Here is a 10,872-nt window from a genome sequence, read left to right on the forward strand (position 1 = left end):
AATAAAAAAAAACTAAAAAACTAAATAAAAATATTAATTAATTAATTAACTTAATTAATCCTAATTAGATTAGCCTAATTAACTAGTTTCACCTAATTAACTTTGATTAATTAACATAACTAATCTGATTAACTAAACTAATTAACCTGGTTAATTAGATAACACACAATGACATGTGGGTCCCACTGGACCCACCTGTCTGTTTGACTGGTCAACCGACCAGTTGACCTGCTGACATCACTCTGATGTCATGCTTGCGTCATCATTCACTGTTCTGGATAATGTGGATTTAAATAAATAATTAAAATCAGAAAAAGATTTAAATCTTTAGAAAATCATATCTTTTAATCCGTAATTCGGATGAAAATACTTTATACATGAAAGTTGCTCAGAACGACGAGACAAATTTGAATTCGCAGCCCGTTTATCCGCCACGCATCCCTAGCATAGCAAACACGCAACTTTCCCCCTCCGTTTCATCTGTCCAAGAACGCGAAACACCGGGAATACTTTTCCGGATGTTTTCCCCCTTCACCGGTACCCCCTCGTACCGCGTTAGGGCACACCTAGCATCACGTTTTGTCATGTCATGCATCATTATGCATCTGTTTGCATTATATTTATTGTTTCTCCCCCCTCCTCTCTCGCTAGACACCGAGACCGACGCTGCTGCTACCCAGTACGACTACGGTGTTGACGACCCCTCTCTCTTGCCAGAGCAACCAGGCAAGCCCCCCCCCTTTGATCACCAGATATCGCCTACTCTTCTCTATACTGCTTGCATTAGAGTAGTGTAGCATGTTACTGCTTTCCGTTAATCCTATTCTGATGCATAGCCTGTCCTTGCTACTACAGTTGTTTCCTTTACCTGCTATCCTAATGCTTAGTATAGGATGCTAGTGTTCCATCAGTCGCCCTACACTCTTGTCCGTCTGCCATGCTATACTACTGGGCCGTGATCACTTCGGGAAGTGATCATGGGCATATACTATACACTTATACTATTACATTACTTGTGATGCTGTTCGGAGATGGGGGCTGAAGGGGCAGGTGGCTCCATCCCGGTAGAGGTGGGCCTGGGTTCCCGACGGCCCCCGACTGTTACTTTGAGGCGGAGTAATAGGGCAGGTTGAGACCACCTAGGAGAGAGGTGGGCCTAGCCCTGGTCGGCGTTCGCAGATACTTAACACGTTTAACGAGATCTTGGTATTTGATCTGAGTCTGGCTACTAGCCTATACGCACTAACCATCTACGCGAGGACAGTTATGGGCACTCAACGTCGTGGTATCAGCCGAAGCCTTCGTGATGTCAGCGACTGAGCGGCGCGCGCCGGATTGGACCGTAAGCCTGCTCTTGTATTAAGGGGGCTAGTTCTGCTTCCGGCCGCGTACGCAACATGCAAGTGTGCAAAGGGCGATGGGCCCAGACCCCTGCGCCATAGGATTTAGACCGGCGTGCTGACCTCTCTATTGTGCCTAGGTAGGGCTACAACGTGTTGATCTTACGAGGCCGGGCATGACCCAGGAAAGTGTGTCCGGCCAAATGGGATCGAGCGTGTTGGGTTATGTGGTGCACCCCTGCAGGGAAGTTAATCTATTCGAATAGCCGTGATCTTCGGTAACAGGACGACTTGGAGTTGTACCTTGACCTTATGACAACTAGAACCGGATACTTAATAAAACACACCCTTCCAAGTGCCAGATACAACCGGTGATCGCTCTCTCACAGGGCGACGAGGGGAGGATCATCGATTAGGATTATGCTATGTGATGATACTTGGAGGACTTCAGTCTACTCTTTTCTACATGCTGCAAGGTGGAGGTTACCAGAAGCGTAGTCTTCGAAAGGACTAGCTATCCCCCTCTTATTCCAGCTTTCTGCAGTTCAGTCCACATATAATAGCCTTATCCCAGTTGATACCAATGCATACATATGTAGTGTAGCTCCTTGCTTGCGAGTACTTTGGATGAGTACTCATGGTTGCTTTCTCCTTCTTTTCCCTCTATCCCTTCTACCTGGTTGTCGCAACCAGATGTTGGAGCCCAGGCGCCAGACGCCACCGTCGACGATGACTCCTACTACATCGGAGGTGCCTACTACTACGTGCTGCCCGCTGATGACGACCAAGAGTAGTTTAGGAGGATCCCAGGCAGGAGGCCTGCGCCTCTTTCGATCTGTATCCCAGTTTGTGCTAGCCTTCTTAAGGCAAACTTGTTTAACTTATGTCTGTACTCCGATATTGTTGCTTCCGCTGACTCGTCTATGATCGAGCTCTTGTATTCGAGCCCTCGAGGCCCCTGGCTTGTAATATGATGCTTGTATGACTTATTTTATTTGTAGAGTTGTGTTGTGATATCTTCCCGTGAGCCCCTGATCTTGATCGTACACGTTTGCGTGTATGATTAGTGTACGATTAAATCGGGGGCGTCACAAAAACACTATCGAGTTCAGGTGGGGAACCATAATCGAGATATTGAGGTCCTTGCATAAGGCATGGTCTTAAGAAGGAACTTCCTTTCCTTGAACAAATCAATCAGTGGCTTGGTGTGCTAGGGGATACATATGAAATGAAGATGATCAGTCTATCAGACCGTAGAATACTTCGCACATGCATGACTAACTTGGGATGATTCCAGAGGAAGCAAAACAAAATTTCTCGAATTCACGGCGGCAACTTACATCAAATGCACGTGAATCAAAGGAAGTCACTTCTTTCATCCAAACATATACTTCATGAATGGGGCATGAAGAAAATGCTTACACAAGTTTCCAACACTAGCTGGATGTTCACCACAATTCATGGAGGAGACAAAATGCTGCTGATGGGCTCAACAGAAACTCATCGGAATTTCCATGTCACTGGACTTCCACCATTATGTGAACATTGTGATAGTATTGGTTAGACCAAAGGATGTAATGGTGTATGCTCGAGGAGTCAACCACGAGTAAGACAACATTACGAATATCGTTGGTACTGATTTGATTTCAGGATAGCACACACTCAAATCAAAGTTTTGACAAGACAACAGATCCAACAACCGATCACGAGGAACAATCAATGAAGATATCATCTTTCTTCAACTAACACACAAACACAAGGATATCCCTTTGGAACGAACTAAGTTGGGCTAGCTTTTATCTTCCAAGTCTCCAAGTTGTTGTTTAGCTTAACTAACTAGATCAGGGGTATCCAACACGGATTCTTGGAGAAAGAGTGTTTTATTGGTACACCAACTTGATCACGAACTCACCATATCGGTCAGGTGATGACCTGGTGATAATTCCGAGAAGATATTCAGAAAATCACGAACCACCGATATGTTAATAAGCTCGGGAACAATCTTGACTTTCAGAGCAAGAAGATAGGATCAAAAGAGCTAGGATTAATAATCCTAACTCATTGACCGAAGTGTGCACCAGAAATATGGAATAGGTAGCACGATCAATCTTAGGATGATGATTTAATAACCAACACGCTAAGAATGAGAATATTGTCCATTAACTACCAGGCAACACGGTTGCTAGGAGTATAGATTTCACACATCACGATTCATTAGTCGGCATTCTGATTGCGACAACACGACACCGAGGAATGAATAATGATGGCGGGAAGTATCACTACGTCAAGAATTCATAAGAGGTGGTGCAATTCTCATGACATTCTTGACATAAAGATGGTAACACTCCAAGGTAGAATTGGGCAAAAGCTGGATTGGCATTTTGATCTGTGAAATACAACTACTTTGACCAGTCCAAGAAGTGGGTGAGGTGCTAGAGTTTGTTTCTCCTAGTCATTCTGAACTAGAATGGCTTGACGGACCACAAGAATAATAGGCATCGATGAACACGAATGCACAACTATTCTTGACTATCAATTGATAGACTAGGGTCGGAATACAACTGAGGAGGGTTAACTCAAGGAACATATAACTTTCTGAGTTGTGGATGCATAGATTAGTATGTCGAACCAAGTTCAACATGTTTCTTCTGGATAACCCATACAGAGAAGTAGGACTGGCAGAGTCACAATTATGAATGGAGAACTCCTCAAGAGTACTCTGATTGTGATCCTTTGGTTCAAATAACTTCTGCCTTAATGGTTCATGGTATTTGGAAGAAGGAAATTCCACAGACCTCGAGGACTGTCGCAAGGTTTCTAATATCCTAAAGGAACGAGCAACACTATCTGCACGAATTAAGTAGAGTGAATCTTGGGTTCAAGAACCCAGGAAAGAATACCTACTAACTAATAACATCACGAGATGCTTTCGAGAATGGTGGCCAGAATCATCACACCGGGAACACAAAACATGGCTACATTACTAGGTGACTCCCTAAAACACCTAGGGTCATAATAATAGCTCCAACATATATGTCAAGGCAATAAATTACCTCAACGCACTAGATAGTGAGCTTATTTTGACCATAAAGGACATCGGGAAAAGAAAGAAAGGATTTGCAAATGCATCAGACTATTTAGAGACCTGTGATGACTCAGACAGTATAACGGTTGTAAATGCTCAGAAAAATTTGAGACATTCACAAGGATTTGCATAGTCACTTAACAACATCATATCAAGGTTCCGAGATCAATTGTCAACATACGGAAGTAGTAGAAACCGAATTGAGGCATGGAACCAGCAATCCTACAAGTCTACGGATTAGTAACACATGATCCTGATAGAAAGATGAGAAGCCTAGTTCTTAATCCCCGTAGAAAGGAAGAGGATGACTCAGATCAGAAGGGCATAAGGTAAAGGAGTAAAAAGAGCCTTACGTTCCCTTCCCCAATCAATTCCCTTACATAACTAAGGCATTTCTAGACACAACTTCGACCAGTTTGGCTTGGTAATCCTACAGACAGTCAGGCTCTGATACCAACGCTGTCAGGACCCCGATCCTAGGTCACACCGATCTAGCATGTAACACTTCATATCACTTTGCAGTCTCACGCACGTTTTTCCCACGGGTGCCACCTTACCTGGCCCGAGACCGTTTGCGCCATTTGGCTCACGTATATGATAGTGTCACTAGCATCCATATGACAGAGAACCCGGGCTGACATGACTAGTCATGAACCCAAAGTGGCACTAACTTACGGGGACAGGCATACATGAAACAACATCGAACATGTTGGTCATCAGCGTGTGAATCCGGGCTGTAGCAACTGCGCTAACAGGACTCCGGGAAACCGGGCTGTAGCAGGCTAGCAGGACTCCGGAAGTCACCGCGTGACATTTCCCCGAAGGGACAGACACAGGAACGAAGTGAATCACATGCCGGCCAGTCTAAGTGTTCCAGAGCAGTAGTACTGGGCTAGCAGGACTCCGGTAAACCGGGTGGTAGCGGACTACCAAGGCTCAGTGGAAGCACCAGACTACATTTCCTCATAAGAGAGGCTACCAAGGATAAACAACCAGGGTGTCGGATCCCACACATACCAAGCATTTCAATCATACACACAATATGCTCGATATGTGCAAATACAACATGGCATCACAACAAGACTCAATGACTCAGAGTATTTATTCATTAGGCTCCGAGGAGCCAAGTTAAAAACATGGGTCTCATGACCCAACATACAAAGCATACAAGCAACAAGCACATGCGGAAGCTTAACTTGTGTGAGTACAGACATCTACAAATGAAGAAGGTTGAGAAGCCTGACTATCTACCAGATCCTGCCGAGGGCACAAGATCGTAGCTGAGGTATCAAGCTAAACGTCGAAGTCCACACGGAACTACAAGCAAGACTGACGTCTCTCTGCAAAACATAAATTAAGCAAACGTGAGTACAAATGTACCCAGCAAGACTTACATCAGAACTAACTACATATGCATCAGTATCAACAAGGGGGGTGGTGGAGTTTAACTGCAGCAAGCCAGCTTTGACTCGGTGGCTATCTTAAACTACGACTGCAAGTAACTCTTTTGAGGAGGCACACACGAGTCCACATATTCACCAATCAATACACCACTATGGATCCGCTCCCGTCTACCTACGAGAACGCCACCCATAGCACTCACGCTTATCTTGCGCATTTTAGAGTATCCACTTCAAGTTATCTATGAACTGTTATAGGCAACCCATAAGTCCTTTACCGCGGACACGGCTATTCAAATAGATCATTTATAACCCTGCAGGGGTGTACTTCTTCACATACGCTCTCGCCACTTACCACCATGTACACGTCGTGTATCTCGGCAACCTTCAAGCGGAAGCCTGGCGAGGGAGTCGGCCACGACCTGACTAACCACACAAGTCTCTTGTCCAGGTTTATTGCCTATTCGGGTTCCATCCGCGAGGAGATCCGGTCGGAGTGTCACTCACAGCCCCAAACGATGTGTGCAGGGTTCCCGAGACACCAAATGGGCGCTCGGTGCACCGTGCCCCGGTGTATCTACCACATCATATCCCACCCCTAGGATCAGCGCTACGCACGGCCGCCAACACATATCCTATAAACACCAAAAACTAGTTGCAACTCCTGGACAGAGGACTAGGGCAGTTAATAAGTCGAGAGGGTCAATTAAGGATCCCAATGAGTGGTAGTAGCTGTTCATGGATCACAAACACAGAACTCAGTTCCTGAGAACGGTTTCAATGAGACAACCCACCATGTACTCCTACATGGCCTCTCACCGCTACCTTTACCAAATCGTGTTCACACACTTAGCTCAAACACAGTAGGACATGTTCATCACCATTCCAATTCATCCCCGATGAATCAGACCTGACTGAACTATAAGCAGTAGCAGGCATGACAAACAAGCATGAATGAGTAGGCACATGAGGGCTCAAACAACTCCTACTCATGCTAGTGGGTTTCATCTATTTACTGTGGCAATGACAGGTCATGCAGAGGAAAAGGGGTTCAACTACCACAGCATGTAACAGTTGAATTGTTGTTGTCCTAATACAGTAAAAGAGAGCAGGAGCGAGAGAGTGGGATTGTATCGGAATGAACAAGGGGTTTTGCTTGCCTGGCACTTCTGAAGATGATATAGCTCTTCATCGGTGTCATCGAACTCATTGTCGGAACATACGTCTACCAAGGGGAACAACCACCGGCAAACACAGAAAGAACACAATCAATGCAATGCTGTCACAGCCCTAGAGCTTGCCTGTAACTAGTGGCATTGCATCCATGCATCATGTTTAAATTTTTGAAACTTGAACTGAGGAATTTAGAAGCCTCAAAACCCTAAATAAAAGAAGGGCAAAAACCCTAAAATCTCATTCATTGTTCCAAAATGCTCTTCTTAAATGTTTGATAATTTTGGCAAAGGGTTCTGGTCCCAACCAAAATATTGAACATTTTTAAGGACTTAATTTTGGGACTTTGAATTTAAATCATTAGCTATTTGAATTTGAATTATATTCATATAACTAGAATATAATTTCAAATACCCCTGAAATATTTTTATGAGCTTTTGGAAAAGTCCATCTAGCAAAATAAAAATATTCAGAGGAGCTTTTGGCATTGTTTGAATTATTTTAAATTCAAAACAGTGGCAAAATAAATTTAAAAATAAAACAAACAGAACAATAAAACAAAGCAGAGAAAACTACCTGGCGCTCACCTGGCAGCCCAGCCGGCCCAGCTCCTATGCGGCCCAGCCCATCTGGGCCTCCCCTGTCGTCTTCCTCCCTGCCAGGAGGACGGGCACGCACCCGGCACGCGCGGCCACGCGCCCCGGCCACCTCCTCCCTGCCTGGCTGCCTCCTCCTCCCCCTGGACGTCTCCCGCAACGCCACAGAGACGCCCTCGACCCCCTCGACTGCTATCCCTTCTCTCTGCTCGCTCTAGCTCTCTCCCTCTCTCGATTTGGAGCACCACCGAGAGCCACCGGAGGGCGCCGCCGTCGCATCCATAGCCACCGGCCACCCCTCGCCCTTCCGCTGAGCTCAGGAGCTCCGCCTCGACCCCCTCTTCCTCCCCACCGATCCACGGCCCTCCGGAAGCCTTGCAACGTCGCCGCCATCGTCGTCTTCATCGTCGGCCGCCGCGGATCTCCATCGTCGACCCGTCGCCGTCCGAGCTTCCCCGAACACGCCGAGGCCACCACTGCACTCCACGTGAGCTCCTGATCATCCTCCCCCTCTCCGTTTTCTCTCTAGCATGCCGTAGCCACCGCGCCTCTCTCCCCCGACAGTACGCCGCCGCACGAGCTCATCGCCGACGAGGCTCCGGTGGCCATTTGGTCCCGTGCGTGCCTCCATTGGGTTCGTGAGCTCTCATAGAACGCGTAGGTGCTAACCGTAGATCCTCCCGTGCACCATGTCGTCGTTTTCATCGGCGCCCGAACTCCGGCCGCCGCCACAACCTCGCTTCCGGCGAACTCCGTCCACCCCGCACCCTTCCGTTGGTTCCCCTGGATGCGCGCGGCCATGGGCCACCTCCTGGTGCCCTTGGCGCGTCGATCCGTCGTCCCTGGCGCAACTCCGTCGAGCCACCGCCGCTCTGGGTCGTCGCCGTCGTCCAACCGCCGGCGAATCCGACGTGGCCGTCGTTAGCGGCTAACCCCCCCACACTAACCAACCCCCTAGGCCACTGACTCATGGGCCCCACACCCCTAATTAATCACAGCTTAACTCCTGTTTAGTTAAATTAATCACAGTGGCCCCACGCGTCGGCGTTGACCTCGCTGACGTGGCCTTTGACCGGCCCCACATGTCTGTGACTCCAGCCAGCGCTGTGTCACTGACCAGTGGACCCCACTGGTCAGTTTGACCCGGACCAGCCCCTGTTGACTCTGCTGAGGTCAGCATGACGCCATGCTGACGCAATATTCCTTTTCTGGAATTTAGTTTATTTTATAAATAATCAGGAAAATTCCAGAAATAGCTAAAACTTCAATAAATCATAGAAAATTAACCGTAGCTCCAAATGAAATAAGTCATATATGAAAAATTATCAGAAAAATTCAAGGAATCCATCTGTACCATTTTCATGCATGTTTGAACAATGTTTGTCCTCTGTTTTGGACAAAACAAATAAAGGGCATTTAAATAACCATATATGGAGTTGGAATTTGAATCATGTATTCAAACCAACTTCATTTAAATCATAGCTAGGTGCATTAGCCCAAAACACATTCATATTGCCATGTCATAGCATGCATCATATTGTGCATTGCATTGATCGTGTTTCTTCTGTGTTTGCCGGTGTTGTTCCCCCTCGATAGACGTTGTACCGGCGATGTGATCGATGACACCGATGAAGAGCTATATTATCTTCAGAAGTGCCAGGCAAGCAAAACCCCCTTGTTCATTCCGATACAGTCCTACTCTCTCGCTCCTGCTCTCTTTTACTGCATTAGGACAACAACGATTCATCTGTTACTTGCTGCGGTAGCTGAACCCCTTTATCCTCTGCATGACCTGTCATTGCCACAGTAAATAGATGAAACCCACTAGTATGAGTAGGAGTTGCTTGAGCCCTGTTGTGCCTACTCATTCATGTTTGTTTGTCATGCCTGCTACTGCTTAGAGTTGTGTCAGGTCTGATTCATCGGGAATGAATCAGAGGTGTGTGAATATGCCCTACTGTGTGTGAGCTAAGTGTGTGAACACGATTTGGTAAAGGTAGCTGTGAGAGGCCATGTAGGAGTACATGGTGGGTTGTCTCATTGCAGCCGTCCTCAGGAACTGAGTTCTGTGTTTGTGATCCATGATTCAGCTACTACCACGCATTGGGCCCGAAACCAATGGACCCTCTCGGCTTCTTAATCACCCTTGTCCTCTGTCCAGGAGTTGCAAGTAGTTTCTGGTGTTTGTAGTATGCTGGAGGCCGTGGGCAGCGCTGACCGGAGGGGTGGGCTGTGATGCGGTAGGCACGTGGCTGGGTATACCGGGCGCCCGTTTGGCGTCACGGAACCTTGTTCACATCGTTTGGGGCTGTGAGCGAAACTCCGGCCGGATCTCCTCATGGATGGAACCCGAATAGGCGATAAACCTGGACTGGAGACTTGAGTGTTTAGGCTTCCGCTTGAAGGTTGCCGAGTACATGTCGTGTAAACGGCGGTAAGTGGTGAGAGCGTGTGTGAAGAAATACACCCCTGCAGGGTTAACATCATCTATTCGAATAGCCGTGTCCACGGAAAAGGACTTCTGGGTTGCTTATATCAGTTCATAGACAAGCGAAAGTGGATACTCTAAAATACGCAAGATAAGCGTGAGTGCTATGGATGGCGTTCTCGTAGGGAGATGGGAGCGGTTCCATAGTGGTGTATTGGTTGGTGAACATGTGGACTCATGTGCGTCACCTCAAAAGAGTTACTTGCAGTCGTAGTTTAGGTTAGCCACCGAGTCAAAGCTGGCTTGCTGCAGTTAAACTCCACCATCCCCCTTGTTGATAATGGTGCATATGTAGCTAGTTCTGATGTAAGTCTTGCTGGGTACATTTGTACTCACGTTTGCCTATTTTATGTTTTGCAGAGAGACGTCAGTCTCGCTAGTAGTTCCACGTGGGCTTCGACGTTTAGCTTGTTACCTCAGCTACGATCTTGTGCCCTCGGCAGGATCTGGTAGATAGTCAGGCTTCTCAGCCTTTTTCATTTATAGTTGTCTGTACTCAGACATGTTAAGCTTCCGCATGTGCTTTGACTTGTATGCTCTGATTGTTGGGTCATGAGACCCATGTTTGTAATTTCCCGCTCCTCGGAGCCTAATGAATAAATACTTGAGTCGTAGAGTCATGTTGTGATGCCATGTTGTATTTGCACATATCGAGCATATTGTGTGTATGTTATTGAAATGCTTGGTATGTGTGGGATCTGGCTATCTAGTTGTTTATCCTTAGTAGCCTCTCTTACCGGGAAATGTCTCCTAGTGTTTCCACTGAGCCATGGTAGCTTGCTACTGCTCC

The sequence above is a fragment of the Triticum dicoccoides genome, chromosome 4A, assembly GCF_002162155.2.
Source record: "Triticum dicoccoides isolate Atlit2015 ecotype Zavitan chromosome 4A, WEW_v2.0, whole genome shotgun sequence".
Lineage (NCBI taxonomy): Eukaryota > Viridiplantae > Streptophyta > Magnoliopsida > Poales > Poaceae > Triticum > Triticum dicoccoides.